The sequence below is a fragment of the Oncorhynchus keta genome, chromosome 29 (genome assembly GCF_023373465.1).
Source record: "Oncorhynchus keta strain PuntledgeMale-10-30-2019 chromosome 29, Oket_V2, whole genome shotgun sequence".
Classification (NCBI taxonomy): domain Eukaryota; kingdom Metazoa; phylum Chordata; class Actinopteri; order Salmoniformes; family Salmonidae; genus Oncorhynchus; species Oncorhynchus keta.
Window position 1 is genome coordinate 51,094,768 of NC_068449.1, and position 12,908 is coordinate 51,107,675.

General features: G+C 42.0%; 1 long non-coding RNA gene across 1 annotated transcript; it reads left to right on the plus strand.

Moving 5' to 3' along the window:
* Positions 1–1,213: 1,213 nt before the first annotated feature.
* LOC118376047 (uncharacterized) lies at positions 1,214–10,449 on the plus strand. Its single transcript, XR_004823950.2, has 3 exons — positions 1,214–1,516; positions 3,868–3,937; positions 8,685–10,449. It is a non-coding gene; the product is annotated as an uncharacterized LOC118376047 (long non-coding RNA).
* Positions 10,450–12,908: the final 2,459 nt, after the last annotated feature.

The following is a 12,908-nucleotide window of genomic DNA, read 5'->3' on the forward strand; positions in this document are numbered from 1 at the left end:
ATGAAAAGTGCTTGTGTGTGGACTGTGAAAGGACCTTGGCTGGAGTGAAATGTGTGGCCTCATCACAACCAGATGTAAGAACAATAACAACACCTTATAGCCAATACCAGATAGGTTTATCATGTGGGTATACTAGAGACCCAGATACAAGGGACATTTGGAGAGAGAGAGAGAGAGAGAGAGAGAGAGAGAGAGAGAGAGAGAGAGAGAGAGAGAACGGGAGAGGTAGAGGGAGCGTATCCTATACTGCATACTGAGCACTACCTGAGGGATATGTTTGGATGTAGGAAAGACAGAAGGTGTGAGAGAGAAAAAGCGAGGAAGTAGCTGAGAGTCGAACGCAAGGGAACGAATGAGAATCCCTTGTCAGCTAGCATATACTGTCTGTTCCCCATGTCTGGGTTTGAAAGATAGAGGGGGAGAGTGAGAAAGAGAGAGATGGATGGAGCGAGAGTGAGAGGGGGACCCAGTCTGCTGTTCAGAGGAGCTCTGAAGGAGAGAGGAAAGGAAGCCACTGCAGCAGAGGCAGTTGCTAATGATGAAACAGCTGACCTCCCCATCCACCTCTCTACCTCCTCCACTAACTTAGTCTGCCTGACTCTGCCTGCATTCTTTCTCTCTCTCTCTTTGCTCCCTCCCTTCTCTTGTCTCTCACTCTTACTCTGTTCCTATTTTGCTCTCCAAACTACCTCTCTCTCTTTCTCTTTCATTATCTCGTTCTCTTGCTCTCTTGCCCACTTAGTTTTAAATTCATGTTAGCCATTTGCTTTATTGGCATGATTCCTTGGCATGACTCTGTGAGAGGCGAAAATTGCCAAAACTCTCAAATTCTACCAACTGGTTATAGACGCAGTTCTTGGACAAAACAACAACATATAAAATCATCAATAATAAATGCAGTATCTCTTTCTCTCTCCTTCCTCCCTCCCTCGACCCCTTCTCCCCCCCTCATCTCTCTCTCTGTCGAGGGACAGAAAGAAGGAGGGATTATGCGGATAGAGGAGTGGGAGACAGGGGAGTGGAATGGGGTTCATCACAGGTTCAATACTGCCTGCAAAGCATATCACTCTAGGGCAGTGTTTCCTAAACTCAGTCCTCGGGACCCCAAGGGGTGCACGTTTTGGTTTCTGCCCTAACACTAACACATCAAAGCTTGATGATTAGTTGATTATTTAAATCAGCTGTGTAGTGCTAGAAAAACCAATATGTGCACCCCATGGGGTGGGAAACTCTGCTCTAGGGCAAAGCAGGCAGGGTAATGCATTGGTCCGCCATCAACTCCACTGGCTTCTCCATTTCCATACCTTTACGTTCTCTCTCTGTCTCACTCTCACACTCCCTCAGTTTCTCTTGTCAATATTTGATGGAATGTGACTCTTTCCCCCTAAACCTCTAGCCATGAATTTCCTGATTGGATGAAGTATGAGCCACGACCAATTACAGAGAATGTGTGGTGTCATGTGAGATGGAGTTGATCTGGATGTGCAGCCATGTTTGGAATAGCTCTGAACTGCAGGTGAGATTCTGTAAACATCTGCTACTAACCAAATGATTGTGTGTGTGTGTGTGTGTGTGTGTGTGTGTGTGTGTGTGTGTGTGTGTGTGTGTGTGTGTGTGTGTGTGTGTGTGTGTGTGTGTGTGTGTGTGTGTGTGTGTGTGTGTGTGTGTGTGTGTGTGTGTGTGTTTGCTTGTTTGTGTGTGGTGTGTTTGCTTGTTTGTGTGTGGTGTGTTTGCTTGTTTGTGTGTGGTGTGTTTGCTTGTTTGTGTGTGGTGTGCTTGCTTGTTTGTGTGTGGTGTGTTTGCTTGTTTGTGTGTGTGGTGTGTTTGCTTGTTTGTGTGTGTGGTGTGTTTGCTTGTTTGTGTGTGGTGTGTTTGCTTGTTTGTGTGTGGTGTGTTGTTTATGTGTGGTGTGCTTGCTTGTTTGTGTGTGGTGTGCTTGCTTGTTTGTGTGTAGTGTGCTTGCTTGTTTGTGTGTGGTGTGTTTGCTTGTTTGTGTGTGGTGTGTTTGCTTGTTTGTGTGTGATGTGCTTGCTTGTTTGTGTGTGATGTGCTTGCTTGTTTGTGTGTGATGTGCTTGCTTGTTTGTGTGTGATGTGCTTGCTTGTTTGTGTGTGGTGTGCTTGCTTGTTTGTGTGTGGTGTGTTTGCTTGTTTGTGTGTGATGTGCTTGCTTGTTTGTGTGTGATGTGCTTGCTTGTTTGTGTGTGATGTGCTTGCTTGTTTGTGTGTGGTGTGCTTGCTTGTTTGTGTGTGGTGTGTTTGCTTGTTTGTGTGTGTGGTGTGTTTGCGTGCAAGTGAATGAAATGTCACATGTTGTAATGATGCTTTTCCTCTACTGAAATGGTCAGGGCAGATAATATAATTTTATTTCCTTCCCATTACCAGTCCAATGTCATTTCCTACTGAGGCCACTGCTCAACAGACCAATAAGGACTTTTAATTCGTTCATAGAGTTTCAGGGTCTTAGCTCATGAAACTACAAAATCAACTAAATCTTTGGGAAGTTATTTAGACCATTTCTTTCCAGTATACTAGCGTACATTTTCACTGTTATCTCAGAGAAAGGTAGCCTACGAGCGAGAAGCCATCTGCTTGAGTGGATGTTGTTTGTGTGAATGTTGTTTTGTGGTGGGGGGATGTGTAGCGGTCTAGTGGAGAGTGGGAAATAATAACCTTGTGTGTGTCTACAGTGCACCGGCCACTGGCTGGTTGAGGGGAGTGGAGTGGTGTGCAGTGGTCTACTGGAGGGTATGAAATAACAGGCCTTGTAATTGCATTGGGACAAGCCAGGATGGTTCCTCGGATGATGGGATACTTTTCTTAGGTTGAGCATGAGGAACATAGATAAGAGACAGAAAGAGGAGGGGGAAGAGGTGGAGGAAGAGGAAGGAGTGGAAAAGAATGGGGAAGAAATCCACTCACACTGAAGTAAAGTTAGTTGTAGTTTTCCTCAGGAGGAGATGAACTCAACGTACAATGGCATGATGGTGGGTAGAAATAGAATCTTTGGGATCCCAAGGGAGCGATGGAACAGTAAGCACGCACTTGGTCTTCCAATAATGTGGAGAGAGGAGGAGAATACAGAGGAACGGAGAAAAGAAGAGAGAAAGAGAAGGGAAAAAAACAGAAGGAGAGAACGCCGACAGCAAGAGAACAGGGATCGATTTCTGAGGCTGAGCACAGAGCATTCCTTGTGTGTTGCATCGCTTACTGTTTGCCCAGTGTGGTTAGTCCTGCATATTGCCAGCAGACTCTGAGGAATTATACTATTAGATCATAGCTCCACGAGCCATTAGAGTTCCAACCCCTCGCTCTTTGCCGCTGCTCTGTAAGGATCAGTCTTCTGACAGACATACAGGGCTGTTTCCCAGACACAGATTAAATCTGCACTAAAAAAAAAACATGCTCAATGGAGAATCTCCATAGAAATAGTTTTTCAGTCTAGGAATTGGCTTAATCTGTGTCTGGGAGACCAGCCCTCAATCGTCAACCACAGCTCAATGTGGAGCAAAATGAGATATCACCTGTAACATTTTGCATAGCCAGGTAGAGTCTAATGAATCATTTAAAACAAGGTCTTTACGCTTCCAATTTCAGAGAACCATTCATCAACTATAATTATCAATACCCTCACAGACTTCGCGAGTTGAGGACAGAGAATAGCTTTTAGTCCCACTGGTGACTCATCATAATGCTGGATAAATATGGCCTAGATGAGATGGAACTCTTACAGGATAACGTATCTAAATGTGATATAATGATATTGTTTTGAAGCTTCTCTTCCTCAGAATGGATGTGCTGCCTTGAGCCCTCGACACCACATATTCATCACTTATCCCTATTCCTTTGTGTTGTTTTTACTTTTCAGATTTCATTATGAAGGCACCGCTGGTTCTGCATTTGTATCCATCTGGAATCCAGGAGATGAAATGGAGCAGGTGTTTTATACTCTTATTGATTTGGCCTCTCCTCCGCTCCCCTCTCCTCTCCCTGTCCGCTATCCTCTACCCTCTCCTCCGCTCCCCTCCCCTTTAACTTTCCCCTGAAATAAACCACATTGAACACATCTAGCCGCAAAACATTTACTCTGCATCTTCACGCCCAGTCTAATTCTGATTCTAGAAAATCATAACTAAATGACAGACGTATTTCCCTCACTCCCTCTCACGTCTTCCCATCTTATTTCCCCAAATGCAAATTTTCCATGCTGAGACTTAATTGAATTTCACAGCATGCTGGGTGTGTAAAGTAGTGGGTTCTTAGCTACAGTTGCTAAGGACCCACTACTAAAACAGCCAGGCAGGCTGGTGGAAGGAGATGGAGATGGAGCTAGAGGAGTGAGACGGCTAGTGGCGCGTAGAGATACCCCGCTGAGTGATCAGGGATATTATTAGAAGCTGGGTGTTCAATATCGTTATTGGTTTGTGTTCACACAGACATACACACAGGGACGGGGAAGAGTGGTCCTGGAGATGGAGGGGGGGGGGGGCGTTGAGTTGCATTCCACCAGGGGACCGTACATCGTTTGCATGCAACTGTGGTAAAAGCTTTAACTGGGCTGCTGGTTCATGCCCGTGTTCCAAACTTTATTCCGTGCTAGACGAGAAGGAGAGTCGTACAGCACAGAAGGACAGCCAGGAAGCCTTACAGAACAGGGACAGCTGCCAGTGTCAGTGCAACACGCCAATGTTCTGTCCTTAGGAGTGGCTTGAAATATTCATCCCATTCCCCCCACACACGTTATTCCACAGAATTATTTAAAGCCAGGGAAGACTCAAAAAAGGGGGTAAAAACTTCCCTGGTAAGAAAGCACATAGTGGAATGATGCAGCCCATCTTAGCCTACCTCTCTGGAGCCATCTGACAGGGATATAGAAATATCCTCTCTTTTCTTCATCTGTCCATCCTCTTCTCTCTGCAGAAGAGCCGGTCTTTTCTCGGTCTGGTCACACACTGTGTGTGGGTGTGTGTCCTCTGTCCCTCTCTGAAGCCTTTGACAGGAAAACTGTAGGTTTGGTACTTTCAGTGACAATGGAGAGAAATGATGGGAAAAGAAAACCTGTCTCATTCATATCTAAACAATGACACTTAAGAGGTGGTGGAAGGATTAAATAGTAATATTTTTTATTTATTTAAATAAGCAAATCAGTTAAGAACAAATTCTTATTTTCAATGATGGCCTAGGAACAGTGGGTTAATTGCCTGTTCGGGGGCAGAACGACAGATTTGTACCTTGTCAACTCGGGAATTTGAACTTGCAACCTTTTGGTTACTAGTCCAACACTCTAACCACTAGGCTACCCTGCCACCCCAGTGATATGATATTGAGTGGTGTGTGAGCTTTAGTGAAAAAATATATATATATTTGATCTTCTTGCGCGTCTGTTTACCAAAATATTGAGGATAGAGAGTAAGAATGACAGTTAAATGATATGATGTAAGCTTTAATAAATAAAATATTTAAAAACATTGATATTTGATCCTTTCACAATTCCATGTTTACCAAGAAGCCTTGAGGATAGTGAGGAAGTTTTGTCAAGTACATATTAGCTGTGATACTCTATAATATACACTGAGTGTACAAAACATTAGGAACACCTGCTCTTTACATGACATCAGCTGTGTTCGAATACTCATACTCACTAACTGTACTATTTGTGACATAAATTGAGTATGTAGTATGCTTATTGGTCATAGTATGGATATAGTTAGTATGCCAAAAGTTCCCGGATGTTGTACTAAATACAGCAAATTACGAAGTACACAAGCAGTGGACACTATTTCGTGGCTTTTAGAGTCCATAATGCAATTAGTCAGAAAATGGGCGTGGCTTCACAACGTTTTCAGATACGAAGAAAATGGTGGAAAATATGCAGCAGAAGTCCGACGAGAGTGGATACAAATTCATGGTTTTAACTAATTATGACAAATGTTAAGAACATGTTGAGAAATGTCATAAAGTAATGACTTTTCAAATAAGTTACATTAAATGTTGGCTGACAATTTGTTAGCTACTCTATCCTTACGAACCGCATAGCATTATAGTAGTATGTACCGGAATACCGGTATGTTAGCTAAAGTTAGTTACCTAACGAGAAACGTTAACGTTAGTTGGCTACTAATACATCGAACTTGCCAGGCAGTATATTAACTATAATCTAACTAACTTCCCAATGTTTATTGACTTATTATTCACGTCATTCTTAGCGAAGTGGTATAGTCTTTGTGCGTTCTCAATGGACATTGTTATTTCTGGCTATCTACTCCAATTTCAGAACACTCTCGGTGTTGAATATAAACGCAAAAAAAGCGTAATTAAATTGTTGCCAACAGCACAGTTACAGACACCAATGCTCTGGATAACATGAAAACAGCCTAACCAGCTCGGCTATGGCGAGTAAAATGGTCAGAGTGAGGTGTTCTCTCATTTGTGTCTGGAACTGACAAGCTAGCCAACATTAGTCAGTTAGCTTAGGTGCTGAACTGAGTGATGCGCTCTCCGAGATCGAAACTGCGGAACAGACGATCTGGCTTCACTCTGGATTTACAAACACCCAGAGCTCACTCTGAGCACAGTCTGGCATTCCAGATTGAATTTTGCAAACACACCCGAAATCGTAAAATGTCTAGCTAGTCATTTGTTATGCTAACAAGCTAGCAAGAGGTTGCAAAGCAACAGCATAAACTTCCGGTAGACAGACAAAGCACTAGTACGCTCAGCTGAACGGATACCGTTCATTTACAGTATACTAAAATGAACTAAAATACTCATTCAGTATGTAGTATACAGTATGTTGGTATGGATATTAAAACACAGCTATAGATTGACCGGGTGAATCCAGGTGAAAGCTATGAGACGTTATTGATGCCTCTTCAATCAGTGTCGATGAAGGGGAGGAGACGGGTTAAAGAAGTATTTCTAAGCCTGGAGACAGTTGAGACATGGATTGTGTTTGTGTGCCATTCAGAGGGTGAACGGGCAAGACAAAAGATGTAAGTGCTTTTTAACAGGGTATGGTCGTGGTTGCCAGGCGCACCGGTTTGTGGCAAGAACTGCAACGCTGCTGGGTTTTTCATGCTTAACAGTTTCCTGTGTGTATCAAGAATGGGCCACCACCCAAAGGACATCCAGCCAACTTTACACAACTGTGGGAAGCATTGGAGTCAACACGGGTCAGCATCCCTATGGAACGCTTTCGACACCTCGTAGAATCCATGCCCTGATGAATTGAGGCTCTTCTGAGGGCAAAAGGGGGTGCAACTCAATATTAGGAAGGTGTTCCTAATGTTTGGTATACTCATTAAATATTATACTCTAACTCTATATACTGTTCAGTACACTGCAGTGCAGCTCCAATAACACACATAGCCACAACCAGTAGCACTTTGTCTTCAGGGAGAGTGACAGAAGTCTAACCAGTAGTACTTTGTCTTCAGGGAGAGTGACAGAAGTCCAACCAGTAGTACTTTGTCTTCAGGGAGAGTGACAGAAGTCCAACCAGTAGTACTGTGTCTTCAGGGAGAGTGACAGAAGTCTAACCAGTAGTACTGTGTCTTCAGGGAGAGTGACAGAAGTCCAACCAGTAGTACTTTGTCTTCAGGGAGAGTGACAGAAGTCCAACCAGTAGTACTTTGTCTTCAGGGAGAGGTGACAGAAATCCAACCAGTAGCAATTTGTCTTTAGGGAGAGTGACAGAAATCCAACCAGTAGCAATTTGTCTTTAGGGAGAGTGACAGAAGTCCAAATGATCTGAGATAAAAAAAAATAATAATAATCTAGAAACTATACAGTAGCGCAATCATTTGTGCTTTTCCTTTTGAGTAAGGGAATTTATCAAGAGACTCAAAAGGCAATTGCCTCGATTAAGTTTACGCTGGGAGAAAATGGAAACTGTCAAGTCCAAGACAAATTGCTTCATCTAGTGACTAATGATAGAAGATTGATAATCGAGCCATACATCAGCAGACTTCAATTCATTCGTCAGCTTTGCTCGCATGTTGCATTGGGTCTTTTTATTGATAGAAATAGAATAAAACTGAGTAGGTGTGGATAACATGTTTTATACACACCTGCTCAGCTTCACTCAGTTCGATACTATTTATATCCAATGCCATATGGGGATTGTAGTTCTTTGGGGTTATTTAGCATGTGATGACTGATTGTAGTTCCATTTAAGCGAGCATAACTCCAGTCTGAATTCCCAGAAACTGAATAACACACAATCCCTTTTATGCATTTTTGTATTTACCCTTACTCTGACCTTGAACTTAAGCAATTGAAAACGCATTTGCCAACCAGCTATATGTCTGTCGTGGAGATCACAAGAATGGAGGTGTGGCAGAGGTGTTTCTCCAGATACACTGTATTCTGACCATGATTTCCATGATTTCACCACCTTTACATGTGAAGAAACCATGAATACGATCGAGCCCCTGTCGGTTCCAAGTGGAAAAACATCTACCATTCCCAATTTAAATAACATCATTCTCCATGCACTATATAATGTATAAATTGATAAGAGCTAGGTAAATGAGTAATCCGTTTGAAGGGGACTGTAAATATAAATAGCAATTGTTTTAGATGATTTTTCCTTATGATTGCTGGAGATGAATGTGAAACCAGCCATACGGAGGGAAAAATGAAAATCATATCAACATGACATATATTTTGGCCCCTTTTCCACAGTGAAGTTCCTCAGTGTCCAAATCACAAAGGACTTAAAATGGCCCACTCCCACATGCACAGTCGGGAAGAAGGCGCAACCTCTACATCAGGCGGAGTGAAAGGAAGGCCGGCCCGGACTCCAGCCAGGCAAGCGGTACCAGTGCAACAAGTCTGACACCAACAGGCTCCTGAACAACTTCTATCCTCAATCCATAAGACCCCTAAATAGCTAACATAACTTCTACACAGACTGAGTTTACTCTTGTATTTTATATTATTTATTTAATGAAATGTTTATCTCTATGCACACTCACAGGACTCTACACACTCTGACACACATAACCTGCTCACACATTTATACTGACTCTACACATGCACACACACACACACACAACATGCACTCACATTTATACTGACTCTATACTATATACTGACATGCACACACACTCACATACAATCAGAATTGATGCTGCTGCTACTCTATGTATCATATATCCTGATGCCTAGTCACCTTACCCCTACACATATCTACCTCTTTCACTCCAGTATCCCTGCACATTGTAAATATGGTACTAGAACTAACCTGGTGCATAGCTTCTTACTTTCTCTTGTTCTTATTTCTATTTGATGTGTTTTTGTTCTACCTTATTTTATTTTTAGTGCTACATTGATATTGATTACTGCTTTGTTGGGCTTGTAGCTTGCAAGAAAGGCCTTTCACTGTACTTGTGCATGTGACATTAAAATTCATCATTTGTGGGGATGAAATTTGGAGTCCCAAACTAAATGCCTCTGTAGCGCCAAACGTACCGAGTTGATTTATGTGCTCTAGAATGTTTTAATTAAATGCCCGGGCTTTTCACATTTTTTTTTTATCATGTTAAATATTAGCCACTATGGATAGCCACTGTCAATAATTCCCACATCCATTTATAACTGTCACTTTAGTGTTAGTTTCCTTCCATTTGTAGCCTACATTTTGCATCAATCCATTCCATTTACCTTTCTTTCCTTTGTGACGTCCGTATAGTTGTTCCTGAGGATCATATTAGGCTGTTGTGCAATAATTTGTGACATGTAGCCTATTTGAATCATTATGTATATCATGTTTCAGGTAAGACCCAAATGCAGACTGTGTTGAAGTAACAATGCTTATTACAGCAACAGGAGCAGGCAAACGACAGGTCAAGGCAGCAGGGGTCGATAATCCAGAGTAGTGGGACAAAGGTACAGGAAGGCAGACAGGCTCAAGGTCAGGTCAGGCAGAGGTCGGTAATCCAGAGTAGGGGCAAAGATGTAGGACGGCAGGCTCAGGGTCAAGGGAAGGCAGAGTGGTCAGGCAGGTAAGGGTCAAAACCAGGAGAGCAAGAATAAGAGAGACTGGGGGAAAAGCAGGCGCCGAGACAAAACGCAGGTTGACTTGACAAACAAGATGAACTGGCAACAGACAAACAGAGAACACAGTTATACGTACCCAGGGGATAATGGGGAAGATGGGCGACACCTGGGAGGAAGGAGACAAGCATAAGGACAGGTGATACAGATCAGGGTGTGACAATGAAACTCAGACCACACTTAGCATTTTAAACCTGGAGCCTGGCGTTCGGTTCACGACAACTGGACCGTTGTAATTACAGTTCCATGATTAGTGGGGATTAGAGTAAACTATTGTTCAAGAACACCTTCCAATATTTCATGGATTGAACAATAAATGCCATATGTTGGTAACTTTCAGCATGAATCAAACCACTGTATTTTTTTATTCATCAATATATTTCACGTGTAAAGGCTCTCCAAATCATTTTTTTATGATTCATAAATACTTTCCTAACTCTAAATGATCTACTTTGTACTTACCATTTGGTGCTGAAAGAGAGACGAATATGCATATATTTATATGGCTTTTTTCATTGATCCTGAACCCATTCTGGCATATTCTAGTGAATCTGTTGACTAAATTCTAATTAAAAGGTACACTGTATTTAAACAGATGGCTTAACATAAATGTACTGAAAACCCTATTGCATGAAAACTCCACGAGAAAATCTATTGGCCAGCAAGTGGGAGGGTTTTTAGCTGTTGAATTAAATTTATTCAGTGTGCGCAAGGGAGCCACACATACAGAGCACGTTATGCACCTGCATAAGGTAAGTCTGAATACCAACTAATGAGAAGAACATAGGGTAATTTTACGATTGAGCCGACGTATGCAGTGTTTATTGTGAACGCAGTCTTCACAAAATCGGTAACTAACTTTCAATGTCAATTGCGCTGCAACGCAGATTTTCCATGCTACGGATTGAAAAGTACCTGCACCACTCCAGGACCAGGGTTTCCTACCTTTGTAATCAAATAATTTATCCACGTCTGGGAATTTTATCTTTAGTCATATGAATAGCAGAATGTTACAAAATAAAGTTTGAGGGAACAGAACCCAAAACTTGAAAATAAGGCAATTTTTGGAGGAACAGAATCAGAACCAGGAACGAAAGAGATCTATACTATTTCGGAACAGAACCGTTAATTTAAAAACGGTTGTTCTTTTACTTTCCGGTCATTTTTTTTGCTTCCCACAAAGGAAGCAACAAGGCTCTCACTATGTTACTCAGAAACTTATTCCAGTGTCTGCCTGCCAGCCTGATTCAGAAATTAGGGAGATATTTTTAATTAGAGAAGAATGGATTAACTTTTTCAATGCTAGTTACGGATACTATAGGTGTCAAGTCTCACATTAGATTTATTATCTACAAAAAGGTAAGACGTGTTTTTCATTCTGGTGCCGCTCTGCACACAAGTTTGTTAGCTAGCTAGCTAGCAAGCTCTGGTCCAACATTAAGCCAACTGTCTGAAGTTCAAAGACTTCAAGTTATTCAGTAGAAGTCTCTCCTCCGTAGTTATAATTCTCTGGACCTAATTCAGATAATGCATGTCATAACAAGAAAATAATGATATAAGCCAATACTTTTTGGGGGGTTAGAACCAGTTCAGAACTTTACTTTGCAGGACAGAACAGTGGAACGGAACAGGAAAAATAGTGCTTCTGTTCAGAACGGAACTATTGGAAAATCATTTCGGTTCCAACCCCTCGTTTGAACTCCTCTTTCTGGAAGCTGTTTTTCCCACTTATGTATGCTACAATTACCCACTTGCCAGAGCATTCTTAAGACTACAGTACTCAAAATCATTCACTCGATTTAGTGGTAATTACAGATCATGTTTTCATTTCCTATTTTATTAATTTCCCACCATTTTGTATGTCAATACAAAAACACAGACAGTTCTAGGAAACTCGGAAGCTTCTTTATCCAATAAATGTGTCTTTGGCTGCATCCGGTGGTCGGCTGTGTTATTACACCCCCTTATGTCAGGTGTCTGCCGCGTCTCGTCAAAGGGGTGGTTTGAGGTCCTTAGAAAACCATTTCTACAGATCAACTTGCTCACGACCATAGAGAATGATAGAGGCCTATAGTGGCAAAAAGGCCATTTTAACCACATGGGCAGCGCCATTGAGGGCTTCTACTTCTACTACTTCCGCCATTTTAAAGTAATCAAAGTAGTCAACTGGGTGGGGATTCCTATGGGTTGTAACCGCAATGGCGCTGCCCATGCTGTCACAGGTGTTATAAAGGCACAGATATCTCTATGTTTCACGACAGCCATGACTGAGGACTCTCCAGATTCCTCTCGATCGGACAGATTTAAATACATAACTTCCATAGCTGTACGATGAATGCGACCTACACACTCCCTTAAGCCTAAAATAAGTAAATAAGACATTTTGTGTGGATGTCAAACTTTGTTTTACATAGGAGGCAGACACATGGCATACACTTATAACACTTATACTTTTATGTATTAGATCATATGTCCTAGATCAAGACATACATGTAAATAATTCCTGGTGAAAGCCAAAGGCCATAACTTTCTAGGGTTTGTGAATAGACTTTGTGTGAGTGTATTGTACAAACAGGAGGACTGTTAGCTGTATGTACTGTGACTCAGTCGGGCTTCGTCCACAAATGGCACCCTATTCCCTACATAGTGCACTACTGTTAATGGGCTCTGGTCATATAGGAACACAACCTGGGAATGCTATAGCTACAATTACTGTTATCTCCCTTCGCCTTTTGAGATTCATGAATCAAATGATAACACCGCTTTAAACCAAACTATTATAACAGCTTTGTACCGGTCACTCAAACCTTGGGAGAAGGAGTTTAGAGAGAAAAAAGGGTTAGTCTGATT